At 47.3% G+C, this 26,900-nt stretch overlaps 1 pseudogene across 1 annotated transcript; it reads right to left on the reverse strand.

The window, feature by feature from the left end:
• Positions 1-443: 443 nt before the first annotated feature.
• On the reverse strand, positions 444-16,499 carry LOC147118663 (Ig heavy chain C region-like; annotated as a pseudogene). Its single transcript, XR_015077934.1, has 7 exons — positions 15,649-16,499; positions 15,209-15,522; positions 14,449-14,527; positions 4,669-4,968; positions 3,600-3,911; positions 1,980-2,287; positions 444-1,460 (listed from the first exon to the last, which is right to left on the reverse strand). The product of XR_015077934.1 is annotated as an Ig heavy chain C region-like (transcript).
• Between the last annotated feature and the right edge of the window lie 10,401 nt (positions 16,500-26,900).

The raw sequence follows: 26,900 nt of genomic DNA on the forward strand, positions 1-26,900 counted from the left end.
TACAATTCTGACAGGACTGGACAGACTAGATGCAGGATGTTCCCGATGGTCGGGGAGTCCAGATCCAGGGGTCACAGTCTAAGGATAAGGGGTAAGCCATTTAGGACAGAATTGAGGAGGAATTTCTTCACCCAGAGAGTAGTGAACCTGTGGAATTCTCTACCACAGAAGGCAGTAGAGGCCAATACATTAAATATATTCAAGAAGGAGTTGGATATATTTCTTAAGTCTAAAGGGATCAAGGGGTATGGGGAGAAAGCAGGGACCGGGTACTGATCGCATTGAATGGCGGAGCAGGCTCGAGGGGCCGAATGGCCTACTCCTGCTCCTATTTTCTATGTTTCTATGGCCCTTTCCCCTCTCTCTGGTGGGGGTGTAGGAGGTACAGTGGGTTAACAATTGCCCTTGCCCCGCTCTCTGGTGGAGGAGTGGGGGTACAGTGGGTTAACAATTGCCCTTTCCCCTCTCGCTGGTGGAGGAGTGGGGGTACAGTGGGTTAACAATTGCCCTTTCCCCTCTCTCTGGTGGAGGAGTGGGGGTACAGTGGGTTAACAATTGCCCTTTCCCCTCTCTCTGGTGGAGGAGTGGAGGTACAGTGGTTGAACAACTGCTCTTTCCCTCGCTCTGGTGAGGGAGTGAGAGTTTCGTGTGTGGCCTTATTTCAGATCCCAGAGTGTGCGATGCTGCAAAATATAAATAGCCCAAATTCTGAAAGGATGGACAGCACGAGAAACAGGGACACCGAGATCTGATTGTGGGGCGTTTGTTTGTCTGAAATGGGAACTTTTTGAATCCCCGCAGTGGGACGAAAGTTGCTGAAGTGACTTTCAGAAATTCTGTCATGAAAGAGCTTCAGTCTGTCTCTAACCCGTGGTGTATCTGAGCTGGGAGCGCTGGCTGTACAAGGCTTGGCCCCGAGACCGGCAAATATCCTGCTTCAGATAAACAGCCCTCCCCTTGGCAAAAATAGGAAACAAAATTAATTGAGCGGCTGTGTGTGTAACTGACGATTGGAAGAAAAGGCCTTTATTGGTTTTATTCAAGAACTGAAATGCAATCGAGAGATTCTCATTGACAAGAATTGCCGGTGTCCATCAGAACAAGGGAAATGTTGACAAAACTGGGTTTACCGCTGGATTTATTAATCGTTCTGTTGATGATCTTCAGGGGGATCGCTTCATGTCCCACCACACAGGAGTAGGAAGCGCCGCTGGCCCACTCCTCCGCTGCAATGGATAACAGGCTGTACATGAAGAAGGAACTGCTGCCGTTCTCCGCCATCACCTCGGTGTTCTTGTAGTTGCCGGAATTCACCGGCTTGTTATTGACGGTCCACTTGACGAAGATCTCTCGCGGGGAGAAACCTCTCACGAAGCAGGTGAGTGTGACGAACCTCTGAGCGGAGACTTCTTCTGCCGGGGGCAGGAGGACAGACACGGACGGTTCCCGCGGATCTTTAGCTGCAGAACAATCACAATAAAGATCAATAAACTGGAGAATTCCAGAGACGGTGAAACCGGCGGATAGATGTGAGAGAAATGGGCTTTGCGCTGAATATTAAAGGATTCCCTTTTCCCCCTCTGTGTCTTGTCCGGTTTTCCAGCCCGGAGCAGAGGGAGATGCAATCCTTCTCTCTGGGAGCTTGAAGAGTTGGACTGGAAAATTATATAGAATTTAAAGCATAGAAACAGACCATTCGGCCCAACTGGTCAATGCCGCTGTTCATGCTCCACACGAGCCTCCTCCCGCCTTACTTCATCTAACCCTAATAACATATCCTTCTATTCCTTTTCCCCTCATGTACTTATCCAGCTTCCCTTTAAATGCATCCTCTCTGGTCCTAGAGGGTTTAGTTAGTGGAATTACCCATTGAATTATCAGAGCAGTCCATTTAAACACTGAATAGAACGAACTGGCCCGTGCACCATCACCGGAAATAGTCACAGAGTCTCACTTATTGCTACAATCTCACCGCTCACCTTTTTCCTTGTGGATGGAATCTCTTATAGGAGTCGGCATATCCTGATGGCTCACCACGCAGGTGAACTCATCCCCTCTCAGCCAGGCTTGTGTCGAGATGTTTAAGTTGCTGATCACGCTGTTGGGAGCCCCTCCGGGTTGGACGGCAATCTCTGATTTCAACGTCTCCTTTTCTCGGGTCCAGGACACGTTGACTCCATAAGGAGCATTAGACACGACGCAGGTTAAGGTCACCGTCGCCTCCAGTAAGACCTGTTCCAGTGACGGTTTGGAAGAGTGATTTCTGGATCGTTACATTAGATCTCATCTGTGAAGCAGAAATGAAAGTCAAGCAAAACTTCATCTTCAGAATCAGGACACCAGTATTCAGCCTTCACTCTCTCAGGGAGAATAAATCAAGTGCTTCCTGACATCACCCCTGAACAGCTCAGTTATAATTTGAAGGTTATGCCCCTTGTTCTGCACTCCCGCACCGGAGGAAATAGTTTCTCTCTATCTCCCCCATCAATTCCATGTAACAACTTAAACACCTCAATTAGATCACCTCTTAATCTTCTATAATCAAAGGAATACAAGCCTATTCCCTGCAACCTGTACTCATAATTTAACCATTTCAGCCCCGGTATGATTCGGGTGAATTTGTCTTGCACCCTCTAAAGCCAGTATATCCATCCTGATATGTAGTGCCCAGAATTGAACGCAGTTCTCTAAATAGTGTAGATGTCCTTTCCAGCAGTTGGTCCCTGTACAGGTACCAGTAAACGGTTCCAGACACCTACTGCCGCTCCGAATATGATCAACAACTCGGGATAACCCTGAGACCGAGAACACCTCATGTACTCTCTGACATCAGAGCAGAGGGAAACCTTCTTTGGCGAGGTTATGGAATCCTGAACCGTGAGGAATCCTGATTCAGAAGATCGTGGGTTAAAGTCGCACTGCAGATACTTAAACACAAAATGTGAGCTGACACTCCCAGTGCAGTACTGAGGGAGCGCTGCACTGTCGGAGGTGCCGTCTTTCGAAGGAGACGTTAAACCGAGGCCCTGCCTGCTCTCTCAGTTGGACGAAAACGATCCCATGGCACTATGTCGAGGAAGAGCGGGGGAGTTCTCCCAGGTGTCCTGGCCAATATTCATCCCTCAACAAACATCACCAAATAATAAGATTATTTGATCATTATCACGTTGTTGTTTGTGGGACCTTACTGTCTGCAAATTGGCCGCCGCGATTTCCACATTACAACAGTGACCACATTTCAGGAAGTACTTCCTTGGCGGAAAAGCGCTTCGGGAAAGGCGCTATGTAAAGGCAGCTCTTTTATTTGACATTGGAAGAAAACACAAACAGCATGATTGTAAATTAGAAATAGAGCTTTCTTGGGGTAAACCTGAGACTAAGGACACCTCACCCACTGTCTGACATCACAGCTGAGGGAAACCTTTGTCGAAGTGCTGGAATCCTGAACCGTGAGGAACCCTGAGTCAGCACTGACATCGGAAGGGAACACAAACTGTGTGATTGGAAACAATTCTGCGCTTTTTACTAATTCCAATAAAAGTCCTGACTGAGAGCAGCGCTCAGAATGATCTGGGATTTCCCCGGGTTGTGCTTCTTACCCTGAGATCTGGAGATGTTTCTGCTTTGGGTGACCTCTTGATGGGAGACCCGGCAGGTATAGACCGAGCCGGTGAACCACTCCCCGGCGGGGAATGTCAGCCGACTGGTCACCGAGAAGTTCCCGTTCACTTCAAAGACGGGAGAGGTGATGAAGCCCGAATCCATGAGCTGTCCATTCTTCAGCCAATTCACGGTCACTGACTTTGGACGGAAATCGATGATTGAACACACGGCGGTTGCAGACCTGCTGCTGATGATTTCTTCACTGGAACTCAGGGTGAGGATCACAGTTGGAGGATGTACCACAAGACCTGCAAGAACATACATTTTATTGGGATTATTTGTTGCAATCCAAACAATGAAGAAATGTAAAGCGGTTTTTTACATAGAATCTACAATACAGACACAGGCCAATCGGCCCAACAGGTCGGTGTTTATGCTCCACATGAGCCTCCTCTCTCCCTACTTCATCTCCCCATCAACACAACCTTCTATTCCTTTCTCCCTCCTGTACTTATCTAGATTCCCCTGAAACGCATCTCTGCTATTCGCCTCAACTACTCCAAGTGGTAGCGAGTTCCACATTCTTCCCACTCTCTGTGTAAAGACGTTTCCCCTGAATTCCCTATTGGATTTATTAGTGATTCTCTTATATTTATGGCCCCTAGTATCGGGCTCCTCCTCGAGCAGAAATATTGTCTCTACATCTAACCTTTCAAACCCCTTCATAATTCTAAAGACCTCTATTCGGTCACCCCTAGAGAAAAGATCCCAAGCCTGTTCAATCATTCTTGACAGTTACAATTTTTCAGTTCTGGTATCGTCCTTGTAAATCTTTTTTTGCACTTCTCCAGTGCCTCTGTATCATTCTTGTAACATGGATACCAGAACTATGGAAAGTACACTAAATGTGATTATGGAGATCAGACTTGTACACAGTACACTAAGTGTGATATGGAGACCAGACCAGAACACAGTACTCTAAGTCTGGTCTAACCAAGGTTGTATAGATGTTGAACATAACTTCTCTGCTTCTCACAGTTTCCCCCTGTATCCCACAACACTAACCTGGAATTTTGACGCTCAAGTCCGACCCGCTTTGTCGAACCTGGCAGGAGATTGTGCTGCTCCCCACCTCTGACTCGGTGATGGTTAACTGGCTGCTCAGGGTGTAGGTTCCCTTCTTGTTGAACACTGACGGGTAGGTCTTCAATCCAGTGGTGATCGGCTCTTTATCTTTACTCCAGGAAAGGCTGGTGATTTCCGGGAAGTAGTCCATCGCCAAACAGCCGTACGTGATGGGCCCGCCGATGTTGGGTTGTTCACAGGAGGAGAGCAGGGCGTACAGGGTGGGAGGAGACTGTGTCGCTGGGAAAGAATGGCCAATTGAACAAGTTAGACTCTGTAATCCGTGCTTATAACATAACCCAACAACTCGAAATGTGACTACAGGGTGAACTAATTTCATCATTTGCCGATCAAAACCTCGATCAGTATTTGAGTTTCTGTGAGTTGTGAGACCCGACGTGAAACGCCTTCATGTAACTCCAGTCTTGTACATAAGAAAAGTCAGGAGTCTGAAAGGGCATTCAGTCCATGAGGCCCCTTTATACCGAGTGAATGCCGTAATATTGTATCGTGGACTTCCTCCAGCCCTTCATCCCCTGTTCTGGAACACTCGCCTCATTCCCCAAACACTTTCACATTAGATTCTTTCACATTCTGTCCACTGAGCTCCTCCCTACATCCTTTTGCTGTCAGCCTCTTATTATCAGCACAGACTCAGGCCATCCCATGATATCAAAGTGTCGTCATCTCTCCATTGTAAGATGCTGCCTTAAAACCTACCTCTTTGACCAAGCTTTTGGTCAACTGTCAGAGTAACTACCCGCTATACTGAAGAATAAAATGATATCTCCTTATGTGGCTCGGTGTCAGATTGTATCTGCTGACGCTCCTGTGAATCGTCTTGGGAGGTTTTACTACGTTAAAGGCGCTATATAAATGCAAGTTGTTGTTGTTTTCAGGGGATAATCTTGTTTGAATAGCGGTAGGGTTAGTTCTCCTAATCACACAACCCCTACAGCTAGATCTACTAGTTGTATTACCTTTAAAACAAATCCCAGCATGTTTATAGAGCATGACCCAGAATTATAAAATAATACAACTTTACAGCACAGAAGGAGGCCATTCGGCACATCACGCCTCTGAAAGATCTCTCCACCAATCCCGTGCACCTTCCAATTCCCAATCTTCCTCTCAAATGTTCAATTTTATCGAGCTATTATGGAGTCTGCATGCAGCCCTCTTTCTGACAGGACATCCCATGTCCAACAGCCCCCTGTGTAGAAAAGTAGAATAATACCATCTCCCTTCATTCTGTTGTTGCTCATTTTCAATCAGTGAAAATTACTCAAGAACTCACCGGCCCAGGAAATATGGATCCCGAATCCCTTCATAAAACCCTTCATAATTCCAGAACCCCTCTATCAGACCTCATCTAAATCTTCTTTGTTCCCATGACAATAAAGGGCGTTTACAATAAATGGTTGAAGTTTCGTTTAAAATGTGAACTAAATAATTCAGCGCACCGATTTGAATAGTGAGCTTTTGCACAGGCTGGTTTTCTAAGATTCAAGCTTCAGATGAATCGGGATTGATTCGAGTCTCTCTCTTTCCTTCTCAGAATTGGAGGGAGAGCGATGCAGTGTGACTTGTGCTCCGTCCCATTCTACTGAATGGATGTCTCCTGACTTTCCTCCTCCAACTCACTCAATTAAATCATCCGAATTAAATACGATTCCCAAAGCCGGTTATATGGAATGATGCTCTTTAAATGCTCAGTTTTATTTTCCAAACTACTTTCCAACCTCCCACCAGTGAGAACAGGCGCTGCTTTCTGGGTGGTTACAGTCACTTCTTGTTGCTGTTTGTACCGACCATAATCTAAACATCGGGACAGGTTTCTTCTCTAAATATCTAATATTGGCAATCTTGAACCTTTATAAATTAATTGGATATCAGCGGGTTCTATGCAAGGAAGGAGAAATGTAAATAATGTGCTGACTGCTGATGTGGGAAACTCTGGCTTCTGGTTTGTGCGGATAACTCAAACACCTGCGGCTTATTGGTCAGATACTGAAAGCTCGGTCTACAGTGTGAAGTAACAGAGAGGGTTGGTGATGGTATTGCAATAGATGTTGTACATACAGACTTACAAATGGCATTTTATAAAGTATCTCATAAAGATTTATTCGTAAAATAGAAGCACATGGGATTAAAGGAATGGAGGTAACTTGGGGAACGTAATTGGCTGAGGGAGAGGAGGCAGAGAGTAGTGGTGACAGATGTTTTTCTTACTGGAGAGAAGAATGCAGTGGGGTCCACTTTGGTCGGCATTAGGACTACTGCTTTTCCTGTTTTATATATAAAGTACCTGGGCTTGTTTATAGGGAGTACAGTATCCACGTTCACGGAAGATGCAAAACTTGGCAACGTAGTAACTCTTGAGCAGGATAGTAGCGAACTTTAGGAGGATATAGACAGACTGGTGAATGGGCAGACATGTGGCTGATGCAATTTAATGCAGATAATTGTGAAGTGATGCACTTTGAGGGGGTGCAAGAGCAGAGGGACCTGGGGTAAATATTCACAAATCTTTGAAGGTGGCAGGGCAAGTTGATCAGGTGGTTACAGAAGTATGTGGGGTACTTGCCACTGTAAGAGGGGCATTGAATACAGAAACAAGGACGTCCTGCTAAACCTTTACAAATCACAGGTTAGGCATCAGATGGAGTAATGTATATAATTCTGACCATCACAATTTAGGAAGGATGACGAGGCCTTGGAGAGGGTGAAGAGGAGGTTGACTAGGATGGTACCAGGGGTGAGAGACTTTAGTTATGTGGAGAGATTGGAGAAACTGGGATTGTTCCTTGGAGCAGAGAATGTTAAGGGGAGACCTAAAATTGAGAGAGGTTTTGTCAGAGCAAGTCTGGAGGAACGGTCGAGTAGGTCAGTAACCAAAGGTCACAGATTTTAAATAATTGGCAAAATAACTAGAGGGGAAATGAGGAGAATTGTTTTTGAAACAGCGGGTTGTTAAGTTCTGGAATGCACAAGGCAACTGGACATGTGTCTGAAGAGGAGTCAGTGCAGGGCTATGAGGAAAAAGCTGGGACGTGATTGGACAGCTGTTTCAGAGCCAGTACAGGCAAGACGGGCCGAATGGCCCCTTCTGTGCTCTGAGATTCTGTGATTCTACACGGCTCAGCGGAATTAGTTCTTCCCGATTTAATGGAAGGAAACGCTTCATAATGTTGAACACCTCTTATCAGATCTATTTTATTGTTTGTTATAATGCACGAGGATGTTTAAAATAAAGGGAACTGAGGAATTTGAATCAAATGATTGAATTGGACCCCTTCACAGAGTCTTAAAGCTTATTGTGAATGACGACTCATCGCAGGCTGACTGCTTCTCTTTAAATGTTTCACAGAGGTGCGGCTCAGTGACTGTGAGCCTTGTGCTGTGACCCAGTCCAATAGCTGCACCTCACCCGAGTTTGTCCCTGTCGGTTACCTTTCTACAAACAATTGAACAAAATAATGTTTTCAAATATAAGGTTCCCATGATGATTATTTGGAGCGGGAGTCTCGACATTCTCCATTTAAATTGTCAAAATATCTTCCAGCCTCCCATCAGATCAGAACAGGCGCTGCTTTCTGGAGCGTTACAGGCACTTCCTGAAACTGTTTGTTCTGAAAGTGAGCTCAGGATCAGGGCAATCTCATTCAATCATTATCTGATACTCAAAATGTTTAAAGTTTATCAATTCATTATAAATCGGGCAGATTTTTTGAAAGGAGACTAAACTCAGTAAATGCGCGGATGTTTCACCGGAGAAATTGATATATTTTCATATATCTGGCTCCAGCACTCGCGCTCTATTAGTTAGATGCCGATTAAGGTTCCTTCAATTTTGTTGCAAAAAACACTCTCAAGTCAGATACAGGACAAATACGATAGAGCACTGCAAAGGGAGATTTACTTTATCATGCGCTGTAAGGTAAGGTTGAATTCAAATTAAATATCCTACTCCACTGGCCTGTCAGACACTCCGGGTCAAGTATAGCAATGTTTAGATTCCTAATAAAGTACCCTCTACACTGTCCCGTCAAACATACCCAGGGTAGGTACAGCATGGGTTAGAAACTGATTAAAGCTCCTTCTATAGTCTCTCTGCCGTGTTTCTGAAATGCTCCATCTGAATGTCACAAACTGGGTTACTGATCTCGTTTCCGAGGCACCTCCTCAACCTTAAAGTCAACCGTTTAAATTTCTCAGATACAGGTTTCTTAAATCATTGAGTCAAATTACACTTTCTGAAATACAGGAGCACGAACCAGCAGGTTTACAACCAATCAGGAGGATTCCTGAGTCTCACACAGTGAGCAGGCGCACATAAACAGAACAGACACAAACGGTGCAACAATCGTGCTCGCAGCAGATAGATCTGTTCAATCTGTCAATTTCAATCAAGCTGTTTCATTTCTAATTATCTCTTGTCAATTTCCGACCACCTCAACTCTGCACATTCTTTGAAATTAAACTGGTATTCATGAAAAAACTCTTCAACATCCAACCATTTCTCCCTCTCTGTCGACAATCTTACAAACCGTGTAAGATTTAATTTCCCTGAAAATATGTATCTCGAAATAATTAACATTCAAAGCATTTTTCTGCCCGTAACACAGGACTCAGTGACAGTAAGAATTTTACAAACCAGGAGACATTTACATTGAAAACAATTTACCCACTGATTTGATATAATCTCTGAATTAAATATAACCTTTAAAATCATCGAGGGAAACCACGATTCATTAAATTCTGCGGCTACACCTTCTCGAGCTGAGCAAGACATGTAGGCCTAGAAATTCACTAGCCTTAGCGCCGCTTTTGAGGCGCTAGAGGGACTAGCGCCAGAGTTATGGCCAGTTTAAAAATTCCCTGGGGCCCTAAATCGGCGTTGCACCGGTAGCGCTGCGCCGGCACCGATGACGTCATCGGTGTGCGCAGCGTCCCGGTTGCCGTGGTAACCCGCCCGAACTCCGAAATTGAGTTGCGGCCGCCTCGCCCGTGGCAGCCGCAAGCAACGTTCTGGCAGAGGTGCCTTACTCCAGTTTGCGCCGGCGCATTAAAGGCCCCGCGGCGGCCGGCCACTTTCCCGCCGGCCGCCTGCCCGCAGCTCCCTCCCCGGACTTCTCCCCCCCCCCCGCCCCGGAACAGATGCAAGCCCGGCACTTGTCCGAGGTGCCGGGCTCATTTTTAAGCTGATTTGCGCGGGCCGCGGCCGGGTGCAGGCAGCTCCTCCTTAACGGGAGGAGGAGGCCTGCACGTCCCCAGCCTGCCGCACCGCATCGGGTGCCGCAGCGCCGGAATTGCGTCACGAAACGGCAGTTAGCGCCGATGTACCGCCGCAAAGACCCTTCAGTAGCGCCGGCAGCCGTTTGGGCGCAGCGCCACTGAATTTTTGGCGCGCGCAGGGGACTTAGCGCCGGCACTAACTTCCGGCGCTAAAGCCCTGGCTAAGCCAAAACCCAATTTCTAGGCCGTATTGTTTTCTAAATTCATTTTAGACTTAATTAAAAATTCCCGCCAACCCTTGAGATTTTTCAGTAACTGTATTCCTGTCCAGTATACAACGCAATTGTGGGAGGTTATTTATGTTTCTAAGGTAATATTCATGTTAACTAATGTTACACCGTATAATTGAAAATATTCTTCGAGCCTGTCTGGCCCTTCCTCCTCAGAACCACATGCACCTGCAACTTTTGTAATTAAATTAATCTGCTCGAAGTTCAGTGTGTTATTTGTCATCTCCAGCCTTATTAATAAAATTAATTAATAATCATTTTAAACCTGTTTCTGCCTGGTAACTTATGAAATATTAGGGTTTTATTTAAATTGGCATGATAATTCATCAATATTAAAATATAAAGATCATATTTATACATGTCAAGCAGACAAATATTATTTTTACTTAAATCAAATCATATTTGAATAATTAAAAATGTTCACGAACTTCTAATACTGTCCTGCTATCTCCCTACTCCTTTGTAAACTCTTCGGCCTAGAAATTCAGTGCCCTTAGCACCGATTTTGCGGCGCTAGAGGGCCTAGCGCTGCAATTGGTGCCGGTTCCTAAATTGCCTGGGGCCCTTCCGCGGCGGTAGACCGGTAGCGCGGCGCCGGCACCGATGACGTCATCGGTGTGCGCAGCGTCCCGGTTGCCGTGGTAACCCGGCCCCAAGCCGAAATTCAGTTGCGGCCGCCTCGCCAGTGGCAGCCGCAACTAAGATTCCGGCAAACGAGTGTTGCCGGAGTCTGCGCCGGCGCTTTAAGGAGGCGCGGCGGCCGGCCGCTTTCCCGCCGGCCGCCTGCCCGCAGCTCCCTCCCCGGACTTCTCCCCCCCCCCGGAACAGATGCAAGCCCGGCACTTGTCCGAGGTGCCGGGCTCATTTTTGCAGAGATTTGCGCGGGTCGCGGCCGGGTGCAGGCAGCTCCTCCTTAATGGAAGGAGGAGGCCTGCACTTCCCGAGCCTGCCGCACCGCAGCGGGCGCCGCAGCGCCGGAATAGCGCCGCAATGCGGCGCGTTGCGCCAGTTTTCAGGCGCTAAAACCCTTCAGTAGCGCCGGCAGCCGTTTGGGCGCGGCGCTACTGAATTTTTGGCGCGCGCAAAGGGACTTAGCGCCGGCGCTAACTTCCGGCGCTAAAGCCCTGGCGCAGCGCAAACTCAATTTCTAGGCCGTCATGTTTCTGAACTCTCTGATATAACATAAACTCCGTCTATTCTCAGAGTGGATTTCACATTGTGGATTTAGGAATGGACTATTTAAAAAAAGTCAAAGTCCGGCCGAGGTCACATCTCATTAATTACCGATGGGCGGCAACACCGCCTGTTTACTGGAGCTGGACTCTCGAGTTGAAATATTCTTTTCAATCTTAACAATAAAACAATATATTTATGAATTAAAAACCACCCGGGTAGTTTTCAGTCAGTAACAGAACCTCATCTATTTAATAACACGGACAATCTTTTATATTTTACTCCCGTAATTCACACAATGCCCGTAAATTAATAATTAAATATATTTCGCTATTTATTGAAAATAATCTCCAGCATGATCAGTTTAAAACTGGCGGAGAACAATTCATTCAGACCACCTGGGACATTGAAACTTAATGAGCAAATGGAGGAGAGACTTTGTTAATCAATTTACTATTGATGAGAATTAAACATAACTCTCCGATATACTCTGTCCTTTGCCTATCGTTCTATCCCGTATACAGCAGAACTGTGGGCGCCAGGATGTTGTTTTCAATTCAAAATAATACGAACATTTCGTGAATAAATTAATATGCTTGCATGTCAATGGGTTACTTGTCTGTCTCCAGCCTTACGCAGTCTGAACCTTCCTTGAATTAAAAAGAAACACATGAACCATTCTTTGACTGCGTCTGTCTCTCAGTCTTTGAACTTGCTGATTAGTTTAGTGATAATTGTCTGGCCATCAAACAACCAATAATATTGAAAGAGTGACAAGGTTTCCCCTGCACAGTATGAATTTAATAACTCGGCAGATATGTTAAATTGACAAAATGCAATTTACAACAAGGATTTAAGTTGTATTTAAATACAACCCGTCATTCATCTGTGTAAAACAGGAGCTAGCCAATAATTGAGCGCCCCGAATCAAACTGAACACAGCGGAGGAATCAATTTGTTATTATTGAAATAATTGTAGAGGCATAATTACAAACTGTCTCCAACCTGTAAAATGTTCCGCTCACGTTAATTGTTCCCAGTGTAGAGCAGAATTGTGGAAGGTGAATAATGTTAGTAAAATATTAATACTATAGCATATTTTAGTGACATTGGGGGATATTATCACATTATAATCCTTGATTAATATTAATTTAATTTAACTACAACCTGAACATTTTTCACGCATTAAATATCAGCATCGCAAACCATAGATTCATAATTATCAATTAAATAAAAAGGTATGTTAAATACCTTTCAATGATTTTTGATTTCTAAAACCTTCCTGTTTTCTGCCTACAATCTTCTTTCAAACAGTTTTAAGCACATGTAATGTTTGCATTAGATCCGAAACCTGCTGCCTCTCGATGTCACCGAGATTAAACATTGTACAAACGCCAAACAGTTTCACAAATTCACGGTATTCAGAGTAACACAGGCACAAACTCTCCTCAGCAGATCAACACTAAATCACATCACTGGGGCGGAATCCCTCGACAGAACCCTTCATGGAGCAGCAGATTATTCTATAAACCCTTTCCGCAGAATCAAATATAACATTGCAAAAAAATCTCAATACAGAATCCACCGAACCCGACTATCACTGAAATAACTAATTATTGAAATAAACAGAAATATAAATAATGACAGCAGAATTGTGCGCAGACGGATCATATTTAATACATTAATATTGATTTTATAGCATTTTTAAATAATATTGGGTGATATTACTAAATTACAATAATTTAATTTATATTAATTTAAATCTGTTCTGGCTGCAAATGTGTTAATTCTGTAATTACTGATTACAGCAACATTTCACTTATTGAATACGGCCGGCCGTTGGTGAACATTAGATTAAGAGATGACAATGTCATTATCACAAATAAAAATACATTAAAATGTCTTAAGATTATTTTTGCCCGCTAAAGCTTTCTGTTTTCTGCCTATAATCTCATTTCAAACACTTTTAGTCACATAATGTTTACATTGATCAGAAAACCTGCAACCATTAGATGTCACCGAGATTAAACATTGCAGAAACGCCAAACAGTTCAACAACCGTTGGGTATTTAAAGTAACCCAGGTGCAAAGTCTCATCAGCAGATAAACACTTAAGGCCTAGAAATTCAGTTGCCTTAGCGCCGCTTTTGAGGCGCTAGAGGGACTAGCGCCAGAGTTATGGCCAGTTTAAAAATTCCCTGGGGCCCTAAATCGGCGTTGCACCGGTAGCGCTGCGCCGGCACCGATGACGTCATCGGTGTGCGCAGCGTCCCGGTTGCCATGCCGACGGGCCCTAGCGCCGAAATTCAGTTGCAGCCGCCTCGCCCGTGGCAGCCGCAACTAAGACTCTGGCAACAGAGTCTTGCATGAGTTTGCGCCGGTGCATTAAAGGCCCCGCGGCGGCCGGCCGCTTTCCCGCCGGCCGCCTGCCCGCAGCTCCCTCCCCAGACTTCTCCCCCCCACCCCCCGGAACAGATGCAAGCCCGGCACTTGTCCGAGGTGCCGGGCTCATTTTTAGACAGATTTGCGCGGGCCGCGGCCGGGTGCAGGCAGCTCCTCCTTAACGGAAGGAGGAGGCCTGCACTTCCCGAGCCTGCCGCACCGCATCGGGTGCCGCAGCGCCGGAATTGCGGCGCGAAACGGCAGTTAGCGCCGATTTACCGCCGCAAAGACCCTTCAGTAGCGCCGGCAGCCGTTTGGGCGCGGCCCTGCTGAATTTTTGGCGCGCGCAGGGGGACTTAGCGCCGGCACTAACTTCCGGCGCTAAAGCCCTGGCTAAGCCAAAACCCAATTTCTAGGCCTAAATCACGTCAATCAGGGACTCAATCCCTCAAAAACATTTTCTATGGAGAAGCAGCTTAAATCTATAAACCCTTTGCAGCAGAATCAATTGAAACATTGCAAAAAATCTCAATACAGAATCCACCCAACCCAAGTTTCAGTGAAATTGTTGAAATAAACAGAAATATAAAATAAAGACACAAATACATCAGTTACTGAAAGAGTGAATGTTCCTTACCTGCAGTCACCGTCACCATGGTGCCTTGTCCCCAGTAGTCCATGCCAGTATACCACAGTGAGACACGCCGTGCCAAATACTCCAGCAGGCTGTTAAATGTAAAATACAGAGATGAAATTCCACAGCTCTCCCAAAACCCTGATTTCGACTCCCCTAAGAGTGAATCAGTGAGATATTTCAGTTTGTGCTGGTCATTACCTGTATAAATGGGATTGGAAAACTTCTGAAGCATCTGTGCAGATTAAGCAGGACAATCAACACTAATAAAGCAGAACACTTTTATACATTTTTATAAATCTCTCTTACTTCTATCCATGGAGCGGGCCTTTGGCGTAGCGGTAGCATCCCCGCCGTTTCGAACCCCGCTCCAGACAGTCCCGGCAAGTGGAGTCGGAGCTCCGGCTCTAAATTCTGGGTTGACATCCAGCGGAATAGTTGCGTCTGTGGGTGTGGGTGCCCCCGCCCCCCCAATCGTATGGGTTGTAGGAGCCCGTAAAACCCTCCCGCCATAGGACTAACCAAACTAATGGCTGGTATGAAGATGGTTATCGATCAGAGAAGGAGCATTAACGCGGCCAGAAATCCTTCCACCACTTCATACAGTTCCCCAAAGGGAACAGTGTGAAGACACGTACGACGACGACTTCTATCCATTATTTTTATTTAAGCCTCGTTTTCTCCGACCTCCTGCCGTGGCAGCAGTCGCAGGTGTGAGCAAACACCCTGTCTGGGGTTTTTGTACGAGGAGCTCGCTGTGTACAGCACCATGACCCACTGCACAGTAATAGATGGCGGTGTTTTCGGTCCTCAGGTTCTTCATGTCCAAAGCGAAGATGCCGTTTGAAGTGTCTTTGGACGCAGTAAATCGGCTCTCAATCCCTGGGGCGTAAAACTTGCTCGATGAAGTGTAGTAGTAAACCAGCCACTCCAGCCCCTGTCCGGGAACCTGTCGGATCCAGCTCATGTAGTAGCTGCCAAGATCAATCCCGCTGGTTTTACAGGTCAGTCTCAGGGAGCCTCCGGGACTCCTGGTCTCTGCCTCTGGCTGAGTCAACACGACATCTGACTGGACACCTATAAAAACAATCAAAAACTCCGAGGATTAATCCTGGAGAAATGAATCCTGACTCTGTTACATTCAGAGAGAGACTGACACCGAGGCAGTAACAGTGAGAGACTTGGACAATAAAAACTACTCACCGGATAAGAAAGCCAGCAACAGACTGAGAGAAATCGCCGACCTCATCCTTCTGGCAATGTGTGGGAAATGGTTCTGGCAAGAATTCACTGAGCAAACCCACTCCCGGACTGTTGTATTGCGGTCCCAGTGACCGGCAGTTAAATACCCGGTAGAAGGGGGCGAGGTTACAGGCGCCGCCTATTGATTCCCTGATAGAGGCAGCTACTGGACCCACGTCACGCCTTCCACATCACCAACAGGATGGACTTATATCTTTACACTAGTTTATTGTTAAAGGTGGACCCTGTATCTGCATCCAGGGATAGTTGTTTGGCTGTATGGTTACAATGCAATATATTATTTGATACTACAGGATGATATTGCTGTCGAGAGTGTGTTTAGTAATAATTAATTACATCGTGGATTGTAAATTAAATCCCTTTATTTCCACACTCTTTCAGAGGGGATGTGAATCTCTAAGATGAAATTACATTATTGGAGTCTAAATTACCTACCAGTACGTGTTTCTCTATCTCCCGCTATCTGTCCCAGCACTCTGGACCAGTACAGTAGGACCTATAATATGAATTGTTATTGATTTATGTAACTGAATGCGGGAGCAGGGTGATATGATTCTATTTACAATGTGGATGACTTTAGCTACAGGATTTGGGTCCGGAGATAAGTAGAAAGTCCTCCTATTATACAAATGTCTCTCATTGCATTTCTCTAACTGTCCCCGAGTCTGTGACCCAGTCCTTTGAAAATTAGCTGTAAAATAAGTCCGCTTGCCTGATAATTAAGGAGTGACTGACAGAGACACAAGAATTTTGGGGCCCGCCCGCTTCAGATCAGCTTTTGGTAAAGAGAAGCTTGTGAATCAGAACCTATCATGCGATCAGCAAATCCCGGCATTCAAATCCTTGCAGCAAACGTTAATAGCGCCCGACTGTGTAACATACACTGGTATCAGGAACACAATATATCACGAGAATAAATGCTTCATCTCCCGCTGAAACAGATCACAAACTGGGCATTTCTCTGCCCTTTGGTAGCCGGGCTCTGAGAGGGCTTGTTTGGAATTTAGATTAGCACAAATTAAACTGCACCGTGCGCGGCTGCTAATCGGTAATAAGGGAGCCCTTAGTTTCAATCAGGCTCACAACTGTGAGAATATTCAAGGAAATGCAGTGGATTCAAGGCAATTCCACCTGTTGTTTTATTTACTTTGCGATTCCCACTGATCTCATTACAGTGAGGATGTGGAGTCATTAAAATCTCTCTCCAGCACTTCGTGCAGTGCTGAATAAACCGACTGAATTATCCAGAATTGTCTTCATCCGGAATTGTTTTAATTAATTAGTAATGGATCAATTTACTATTTCTGATCATATTTTATAATATTGTGAGCAAGGAATTTACTGAAAGTTATTCTTTAGATGTTATACCATGTAAAATGTTTCCTTGTTGTAAGAGTGCTGCTGAATAATTGAATGTTCAAATAGTTAAATCCCATCTTGTTCCCCAATTCATATTCACGCCAATCTGCCCCACACAGTATTTGGCAGCAGCCCAGCCGACTGCCGTCAGGGAGGCTCGAACACCCAATGTCATTTACAGGAAGCATCTGGGGGTTCTGTGCAGTGAATCAAAGATCTGTTTTCTCACAATTGACCGCTTGGCTGAAAGCCAACCTCAAACTCTTAATGTGAGTGAGGTCTATTGATAAACAAATCTGCCCAGCAACAGTACTGGAGTCAATTTTAATTATTTAGTTTTGTAACTGTTCCCATCTCTCAGGATAGGAAATATATCCAGCGTCTGAGACAGACATACAGACAGATAGAGAGATAGACAGACAGATAGAGAGATAGACAGACAGACAGACAGATAGATAGATAGAGAGGACCTCAGAGAGAGGATACATTCTGAAATAAATAAGTATGCGTGTTTTTGTGGATGGATAGATGGAGCTGGCGGTGCAGGAATAGATGGATTGTTAGATGTCTGAAATTTTATTAATGGGTCGATGAACGGATTAATGGATGCATGGATGGGTGGGCCTGAAAGTTGCTGTTAGAACGTAAGAACATAAGAAATAGGAGCAGGAGGAGGCCATTCGGCCCCTCGAGCCCGCCCCACCATTCATTAAGATCATGGCGGATCTGATCTTGGCCTCAACGTCATTTTCCCGCCCGCTCCCCATAACCTTTGACTCCCCTGTAGCTCAAATACATGTCTACACTCTCATCTTTGTGAGTCTCTGCTTCCGAACACAAGGAGGCCCCTTTACATTCGTGTCGGTATGGTGCCGCCAGTCCTTCTTGATTTTCTGTATCATTTCACTCCATACAGTGTCCATTTCTACCGAGCTGAACATCACGGGTAAAGCTGAAGGTATCCACGTGGTACCGATGGTCCTTCTGTGGTGATGGGGAATCTCCATCTCACCGATATAAAGCGAGCACCTGTCTGGGTTGAGAGGGGACAAGTGTAATATGTGGAACATGTGGTCCTTTCATGTACAACAAAGCCCTCAACCTATCCTCCCCCGAAATATTTCAATTAATGTGGAAACACAGCAGATCAACGGGTACATATTTTTTCCACTTCCCTGCCTGTATCCTTGCTCCTCTGTGAGCCTGGTGCCGTCACACCATTCTGAACAGACGGATAAAAGGAGCATGAATTGTGACTTTCTTTCCCGTCATACATTCTTTGTTATTCATTGCCACAATGAAATACGTCCTGTGGGTTTTGCACATTGTGGTCACAAAGTGAAATGCCCTTAACTCCTTTAACCGCACTCCCCAGAGCCTTTCCATTCAATCCATTAACACACTGAATGAATTGTTCACCTGTTGGGTGGGTAAGGTCAGTACATCACTGAGATGTGCTCAGGTTGATGGGGTCACCGTGATGGAGATATATAGTTAGAGTGGACATGGTATATCCTGCAGACAGAGCTGAGTCGGTGAAGTTGCCGAATTTGGTGATTTGAATGACAATTTTGGACAAGGTTATAGACTCAGTGCTCTACTACATGAGGTTAAAGCAGACTCTTATTTCTCAGAAAGTTATACTTTTTGTACTACTTATAGAGTCATAGGCCTAGAAATTCGGTTGGCAGCGCCAGTGATTAGCGCCTAATGAGTCCGAAATTTGGGGCATTGCGCCCGCCCGAACATTGTGTAATGAAGATAGCGACACCTCCCATATTGACTATACATTTAGCGCCTGCACTAACTGTTAGCACGCGCCCACGTGCGCAGGCAGATCATGATGTCATTTCAGTGTGCAACGCATTTTTGGAGCCCCTGACCAGATATTCGGTGGTGCCCGGAACCTTTCCGCCTAGCGCTATTAGTGACAGTTTGATGGAACATTCCCAGGCCCTTCTCGTAGTCGGGGGGCGCTATTTAAAGGGGACAGCTCTAGTATAAAAGCTGCAGCCACTTGGCCTGTTCATTGTGATCGTTGCTGGAGAGAGTTGGTGAGCTACTGTTGAGCAGTTTTTTTTGGATTTAGCCTTCGAATACTTGGGACCTTCAGACCTGTCCGGAGCAGTTGGAGCGCTACACATTACAGCGTGTTGCCCATCTGGCATCGGAATGGGAGCTGCTTTGGAGGGGAACGTCCTCATGGCCAGACACTTTGAAGGGGCACAGAGACAGCGGGAGAGAGGGGCGGGATTGGACAGAAGGAGGAGGGGCAATGGAGGTCGGCTAATCAGAAGATACGCTGCGAGGGTATTCAGGCAGCAGGTGTCATACCTTGCCATGTCGGAGGAGCAGTGTGTGCGAAGGCTCCGATTCGGTAAGGAGGTTGTGACTGAGCTGTGCCACCTGCTTGCTGAGGATCTGCAGCCGCGTCTACGGTGCAGGACCTCTCTCTCGGTGGCTGTCAAAGTGACTGTTGCCCTCAACTTTTACACCTGTGGATCCTTTCAGTCAGCCACTGGGGACATTGTGAATATATCTCAGTTTGCAATGCATTGTTGCATCCGGCAAGTGACAGCTGCCCTTTAAAGAAGAAGGCGTCAATTCATCACCTTCCCTCTGACCCTGGAGAAGCAGGCAGAATGCGCGCAGGGCTTCGCTGCTATTGCGGACTTCCCCGCTATTGCGGACTTCCCCATGGTGCAGGGGTCGATTGATTGCACACACGTGGCTCTGCGGGCGCCATTACTGAATCCTGAGGACTTCCGCAACTGCAAGGGGTTCCACTCCCTCAATGTCCAGCTGGTCTGTGACCACCGGCAGATGATCATGGCAGTCAACGCGCAATTCCCTGGGAGCAGCCACGATGCGTTCATCCTGCGGCAGACCTCAGTTTCTGACCTTTTTGAGGGGCCGGCTCACCCACGAGGCTGGCTTCTTGGTGACAAAGGCTCATGAACCCAGTCCGTTTGCCCACCACCCCGGCAGAAGAGCTGTACAACAGCAGCCATCAGGCGACCAGGAACATTGTGGAGCACACTATTGGTGTGCTCAAACAGCGTTTCTGCTGTCTAGACCATTCGGGGGGAGCCCTGCAGTACTCGCCGGAGCATGTGGGTCACATTGTCATCGTCTGCTGCATGCTCCACAACTTGGCCATTCGACGAACCCAGCCAATGCCAGCCGACCCTCAAGGTCCAGCAGAGCAGGCGGACGAGGAGGAGGAGGAGGAGCAGGAGGAAGATGGGAGGGCTCCTGAAACTGGAAGGGCCATCCGTCAGAGGCACATCAGGACTCGGCTCAAGGCCCCTCTGATGGAATGATGGGTGTCAATCGTCCTGCGCACTTCGGATCGTACAAAGCCTCTGAAGGCCACCATGAGTGTAAATAGTTACGAGTGCCATTGTAAATTAAAACTTTTCTTTATTGTCAAAAGAGTCCTTCCTTCCAGCATAACAACGTCATGTCAACAGAAACTATAACTAACAAAATAACAGTTAACTCTTCAGCAAAGCCGCAAAACTAAACAAACCATTTCCAACAATCAGAACAGGTGAGGGAGTCCTTGAATTTGGGCAAAGAAATGTCTCAGCACCTCCCTCTACTGCTGGCCCCTTGATGGAGACCAACTTCTCTTTCGCGGCTGGCCCCTTCCCTCCCTGCCGCTCCTATGTAATTGAACCCCAGTGGCGGTGTCAAGGCTAGGGGACGCCTGCTGACTGTCTGGAAGCACAGATGCCCCGGAGTGATGGCCTGGACGACCTCTGGGCTTGGAGGGTGCGGAGGCTGGCTGCTTGATCTGGCCATGGTTGGAAGCAGTCTGCACTGCAGGTGGTGGCAGCTGCACTGCAGATGTAGCAGCAGTGGCATGAGCAATGGTCAACTGCCAAGAGAGGACACATGCACCATGGTCGGGTGACACACGGGCTCTCTGAGGGGACTGGCTCGGCTCATCCATCACAATCGACTGCTTCACTGATTCCTGGCCTCGTGTGGTACTGGAAGGGCCCGGGGTGATCCTAGCTGATGCAGATAGGGTGGCAGCAGTGAGAGGTCGCGTTGCCGCAATCTGCGTGTTGATGAGGCCAGCAAGTGACTGCGTGGCAGCAGTAAGGACCTGTGTGGCAGGTGCCAGTGCTTCGGAGAAGCCCTGGACAGTTCTTTCCATTGCTTCGGACAAGGCCGGAGCAGTCTGTTCCACTGCCTTGGACAAGCCCTGGACAGACCTTTCCAGGGATTGTCCGAAGCTCTGAACAGTCCTTTCCATAGCGGCCTCAAAGCCATGGACAGTCCTCTCCATTGCTGCCCCAAAGTCCAGCACACTCTTTGCCAGTGTTTCTATCGACTAAGGCATCCTCCCCACTGCAGCCATAAGCTCAGTGTGCCTGAGCCGGGCCTGGGTGCTCATTTCGGCCAGACTACGCACTTCCTCTGCACTCTGTGCAGCAGTCATTGCTTCCTGCCTTGCCCTCCGGGTAGCCGGCGCCCAAACTTGCCTACCCCCCTCGCGTAGCTGCAGGCTGCTTGTTTCGGCAACTGGCTCCTCATCAGAGCCACCCCCCTCCCCTCCAGGGAGCTACTATCCCCAGTCTACAGATGTGTAGGCTCCCCTGAGGCTGGAACGGATGGTCCGGCTTCCTCCTGATCCTCGCCTCTGGAGGCACTGGCACTGGCAGCTTCAGGGCGCGGATCCCGAGTTGCTGATGCAGCATCTGAAAGTAGGGAGGTGGAAGAGTGGCTTTAGCAAAAGGACAGGTTGGTGGCAAGGCATGCCAGATTGCGGCAAGGCTCTGACATGGACCCCCGCCAGCAAGCTTTCTCATTGTGGAGCCAAGTGGAAGGAGACAGCTGGAAAAGGTGAGAACCTTGCCATCGCTGTCGACAATGGGGTTGGCAACTGCAGTGGTAACAGGACCACTCAGACGTCCTCCAAGAATCTGGTGCACTCTCTCCTCGAGATCCGTGAGAGTGACCACTTGTGGAGGTCCGCCACCGGTTCGATGCTGGTCCTTGCGGATCATCGCCAGCTTGGACTGCAGGGGAAAGAAGGGGAAGTTCTGATACATGATGCCGTGAGTGATCATCTCATGCCCCCCATGGTGCAAGAGCCCTTACATGATGCCTTGAGTCAAATGTGCATGTGTGCCCAGAAAGGGCCATGGGTGCTTGCTGACAGATGGCCATTGGGGCATCGCGCACCCTGTAGCCATGAAGTCAGGTGCAGATGGAGGGAATCAGAAGTTTGCATAAACACCACTGGCCCTAACGACGAGTGAGGTCGTTGAATTTCTTCCTGCACTGAACAGGGCTCCTGGTCACCATGCTGCTGGAGTTGACCTTCTGACAAACATCCCTCCAAGCTCGGCGGTACTCCTTTATCCTGTCAATGGCAGGAGGCCGAATCTAGAGAACATCTCGACGGCGCTCCACTGCGGAGACCAACTGTTCCAGAGCCTCAGTGCTGAAGCGCTCTGCTCTCTGTCTCACCTTCTCCATCTTGACCAAGTTTATTGCGCCAGAGAGGGGCGAGCACCGATTCTGAGGCCTACAGGGCGATGAGTGTGGAAACTGAGGCTGACTGACCCACCCCTTTAAGAGCCGGCCGGCGCCTGGAAATCTCGTGGTTATCGGTAATTGAGATCACCTGCGCTGCGCCCGTCCGCGCCGATATTGGGTAGCGCCGGAAGTTTTGCGCCTTAGGAGGCCCGTGCAATGTCTGAATTCGCGCCTCAATCCCCTTTGGGGGCAATGCAACCCAATATCGCGCCAGGCGGCGATAAGTTTCGTCTGGCTATAAACTTTTCGCAGCGCCAGTTCTAACGCCTGAAGTGGGGCTATACCCAATTTCTAGGCCACAATGTGTTGATTCCTTGATTTCTCCAAGATAAGTGGAGACCAATTGATGTCCTGTTACCGACTGCTCCATTTTTGGGCCTTTTCTCCTTTCTAACTCTGGTTACTCTCATGGACGAGAACTGAAATAATCTAAAGGTATAAGTCCCAGCTCCCCATACATTCCAGAGTCCCTCTCCCAGCCTTGGTATCCAGGGAAGGTATCGGTAACACGCCCGGGATCACTAAACACAAAACCCAGTCTGTTAATCACTTTCAGCTACTGGGCTTTGTGTGTGTCCCACAGCATCTCTCACCTTCAATATGTGAATAGAGCATCAAAACCTGGTTTAAATTTAATTCCACTCAGAAAATATATTTCACAAGTAAACACGTCACGTCAAATAATGGACAAAAAGCCAGAGGGGAGATGAGACATTTTTCACTCCGTGAGTTGTTGTGATCTGGAATGCACTGTCTGAAAGGGGGTGGACGCAGATTCAATAGTAACTTTCAAAAGGGAATTGGATCTACTTAAAGGGAAAGTTTGCAGGGCTCTGGGGAAAGGGCCGGGGAGTGGGATTAATTGGCAACTCTTTCAAAGATGATCACGGCCCTATAAGGTAGTTCTATATTCACAGGAGAAAGGCTGATATCAAACTCCCCGAGAACAGAGAAAGATCCCAACTCTCTGAAAATTCCTTGAATTCTTTCTAAAAGCCTTTCACATGATGACAGATTCCTTCCTTCTTTTGAAATTCCACTTCCGTGCGCCGGGGGTGCAGGCAGTGCTGGGCACAGAGGGAGCAGCAAACTGGGCTCGGAGTGGGCACGCTGGCTTTGCCCTTGACCTGGGCTTTCCATTGAGCATGTGCTGGGGCCCAGTGGGATTTCACTGCTCCGGGGTATTTCTGAGTGTGTCACAGGAACATTAGGACCAGGAGGAGGCCATTCAGCCCCTCGAGCCTGCTCCACCATTCAATTAGATCAGGGCTGGTCCGTATCTTAACTCCATTTACCCGCCTTTATTCCACATCCCTTGGAACAATTACCTCAAAAATCGATCATCTCAGTCTTGAAAGCTCCAACCGGCCCCCAGCATCCACAGCCTTTTGGGGGAGAGAGTTCCACATTTCTACTACCCTGTGTGTGAAAAAGTGCTGCCTGATTTCACCCCTGGATGGCCGAGCTCTAATTTTAAGATTCTGGCCTCTTGTTCTTGATTCCAGCACCAGAGGAATCCTCCATGGCCTCCCCTCTCCTTATCTCTGTGAACTCCTCCAGCCCTACAACCTCGGAGATCTCTGCCCTCCTCCAATTCTGGCCTCTTGCACATCCCCGATTTTAATCACTCCACCATTGGTGGCCGTACCTTCAGCTGTCGAGGCCCCAAGCTCTGGAATTCCCTCCCTAAACCTCTCTACCTCTCGTTCCTCCTTTGAGATGTTCCTTAAAACCTATCTCTTTAAACAAGCTTTTGGTCATCGGCCCGAATATCTCCTCATGTGGCTCAGAGTCAAATTTAGTTTGCTAACGCTACAGTGAAGCACGTTGGGATGTTTTACTAAGTTAAAGGCACTATCTAAATGCAAGTTGTTGTTGTTATTCTCCAACATCCCCTCACCCCAACTCCTCTTTCACCCCTACTCTCCACCTCCTTCACCCCAACTCCTCTTTCACCCCTACTCTCCAACCCCCTCACCCCAACACCTCTTTCACCACTACTCTCCAACCCCCTCACCCCAACTCCTCCTTCACCCCTACTCTCCAACTCCCCTCACCCCGACTCCCCAACCCCCCTCACCCCAACTCAGCTTTCACCCCTACTCTCCAACCCCTCACCCCAACTCCTTTCACCCCTACTCTCCAACCCCCCTCACCACAACTCCTCTTTCACCCCTACTCTCCAAACCCCTCACCCCAACTCCTCTTTCACACCTACTCTACAAACCCCTCAAACCAACTCCTCTTTCACCCCTGCTCTCCAAACCCCCTCACCCCAACACATAAGAAATATGAGCAGGAGGCGGCCAATTGGCCCCTTGAGCCTGCTCCGCCATTCAATAAGATCATGGCTGATCTGATCCTAACCGCCAATCCACTATGACAGGACTATCTCCTGAATCTAACAGAATTAGACACACGAAGCAGGAGCAGGATCAGGCTACACAGCCCCTGGGCCCGCTCCGCTACCCACAGGGCCATGACCGATCCGCACCTAAACTCATGTCCAAATTCCTGCCCGCTCCCCGTAACCCTTAATTCCCTTTTCTTCTCGGAAACTGTCGATTTCTGTTTTAAATTTATGTAATGATGTAGCTTCGACAGCTTTTTGGGGCAGCATATTCCATGGACCTACCACCCTCTGAGTGAAGTAGTTCCTCCTCATCTCAGTTTTGAAAGAGCAGCCCCTTATTCTAAGACTATGCCCCCTAGTTCTAGTTTCACCCATCATCTGGAACATCCTCCCCGCATCCACCCGATCCAACCCCTTCACAATCTTATATGTTTCAATAAGATCGCCTCTCATTCTTCTGAGCTCCAATGAGTAGAGTCCCAATCTACTCAACCTCTCCTCATATGTCCATCCCCTCATCCCCGGGATTAACCGAGTGAACCTTCTTTGTACTGACTCGAGAGCAAGTATGTCCTTTCTTAAGTATAGACACCAAAACTGTACGCAGTATTCCAGGTGCGGTCTCACCAATACCTTGTACAACTGAAGCAATACCTCCCTAATTTTATATTCTATCCCCCTAGCAATGAAAGCCAACATTCCATTGGCCTTCTTAATCACTTGGTTCTACTGTTCTGGACAGGGTGAAATAACTTGTCGTGCTCTACATTATCCAGTCCCTTTAGAATCCTAAAAACAGCAATCCTATCACCTCTCCACCTCTTTACAGTGTAAACAGGCCCAGTTTACATAACCTGGACATGTTGGCTCGATACTCAGTTAAATTCTGACACAAACCGTGATGCTTCTTAAATTGCATTAACCGACACTTCACAGAATCCTAGAATGATACAGCACAGAAGGAGGCCATCCGGCCCATCGTGCCTGTGCCAACTCTTTGGTCGAGCGATCCAATTAGTTCCACTCCCCTGCTCTTTCTCCTTAGCCCTGTAAATATTTCCCTTTGAATATTTATCCAATTCCCTTTTGAAAGTTACTATTGAATCTGCTTCCACCATCCTTTCAGGCAGGAATGACGTATGAGGAGAGATTGGGTCGATTGGGCTTATACTCGCTGGAGTTTAGAAGAATGAGAGGGGATCTCATTGAAACTTATAAAATTCTGACAGGACTAGACAGACTAGATGCAGGAAGGATGTTGCCGATTGCCAGGGAGTCCAGAACCAGGGGTCACAGTCTAAGGATAAGGGGTAAGCCATTTAGGACAGAGCTGAGGAGGAATTTCTTCATCCAGAGAGTGGTAAACCTGTGGAATTCTCTACCACAGAAGGCAGTTGAGGCCAATTCATTAAATATATTCAAGAAGGAGTTGGATATATTTCTTAAGGCTAAAGGGATCAAGGGATATGGGGAGAAGGCAGGGACAGGGTACTGAATTTGGATGATCAGCCATTATCTCATTGAATAGCGGAGCAGGCTCGAGGGGCCGAATGGCCTACTCCTGCTCCTATCTTCTATGTTTCTGTTCCAGATCACAACAACTCGCTGCGTAAAAACAATTCTCCTGTCACCTCTGCTTCGTTTGACCAATCACATTAAATCTGTCTCCTCTGGAAACCGACCCTTCCACCACTGGAAACACTTTCTCCTTATTTACTCCATCAAAACCCTTCATGATTTTGAACACCTCTATCAAATCTTCTCTTAACTTTCTCTGCTCCAAGGAGAACAACACTAGCTTCTCCAGTCTCCCTACATAACTGTAATCCCTCATCCCTGGAACCATTCCAGTAAATCTCTTCCGCATCCTCTCTAAGGTCTTGACATCTTTCCTAAACTGTGGTGCCCAGAATGGAACAAAATA

This window comes from Somniosus microcephalus, chromosome 4 (genome assembly GCF_052327205.1).
Source record: "Somniosus microcephalus isolate GS21.2 chromosome 4, FLI_Smic_1.0, whole genome shotgun sequence".
In the NCBI taxonomy this organism is placed as follows: domain Eukaryota; kingdom Metazoa; phylum Chordata; class Chondrichthyes; order Squaliformes; family Somniosidae; genus Somniosus; species Somniosus microcephalus.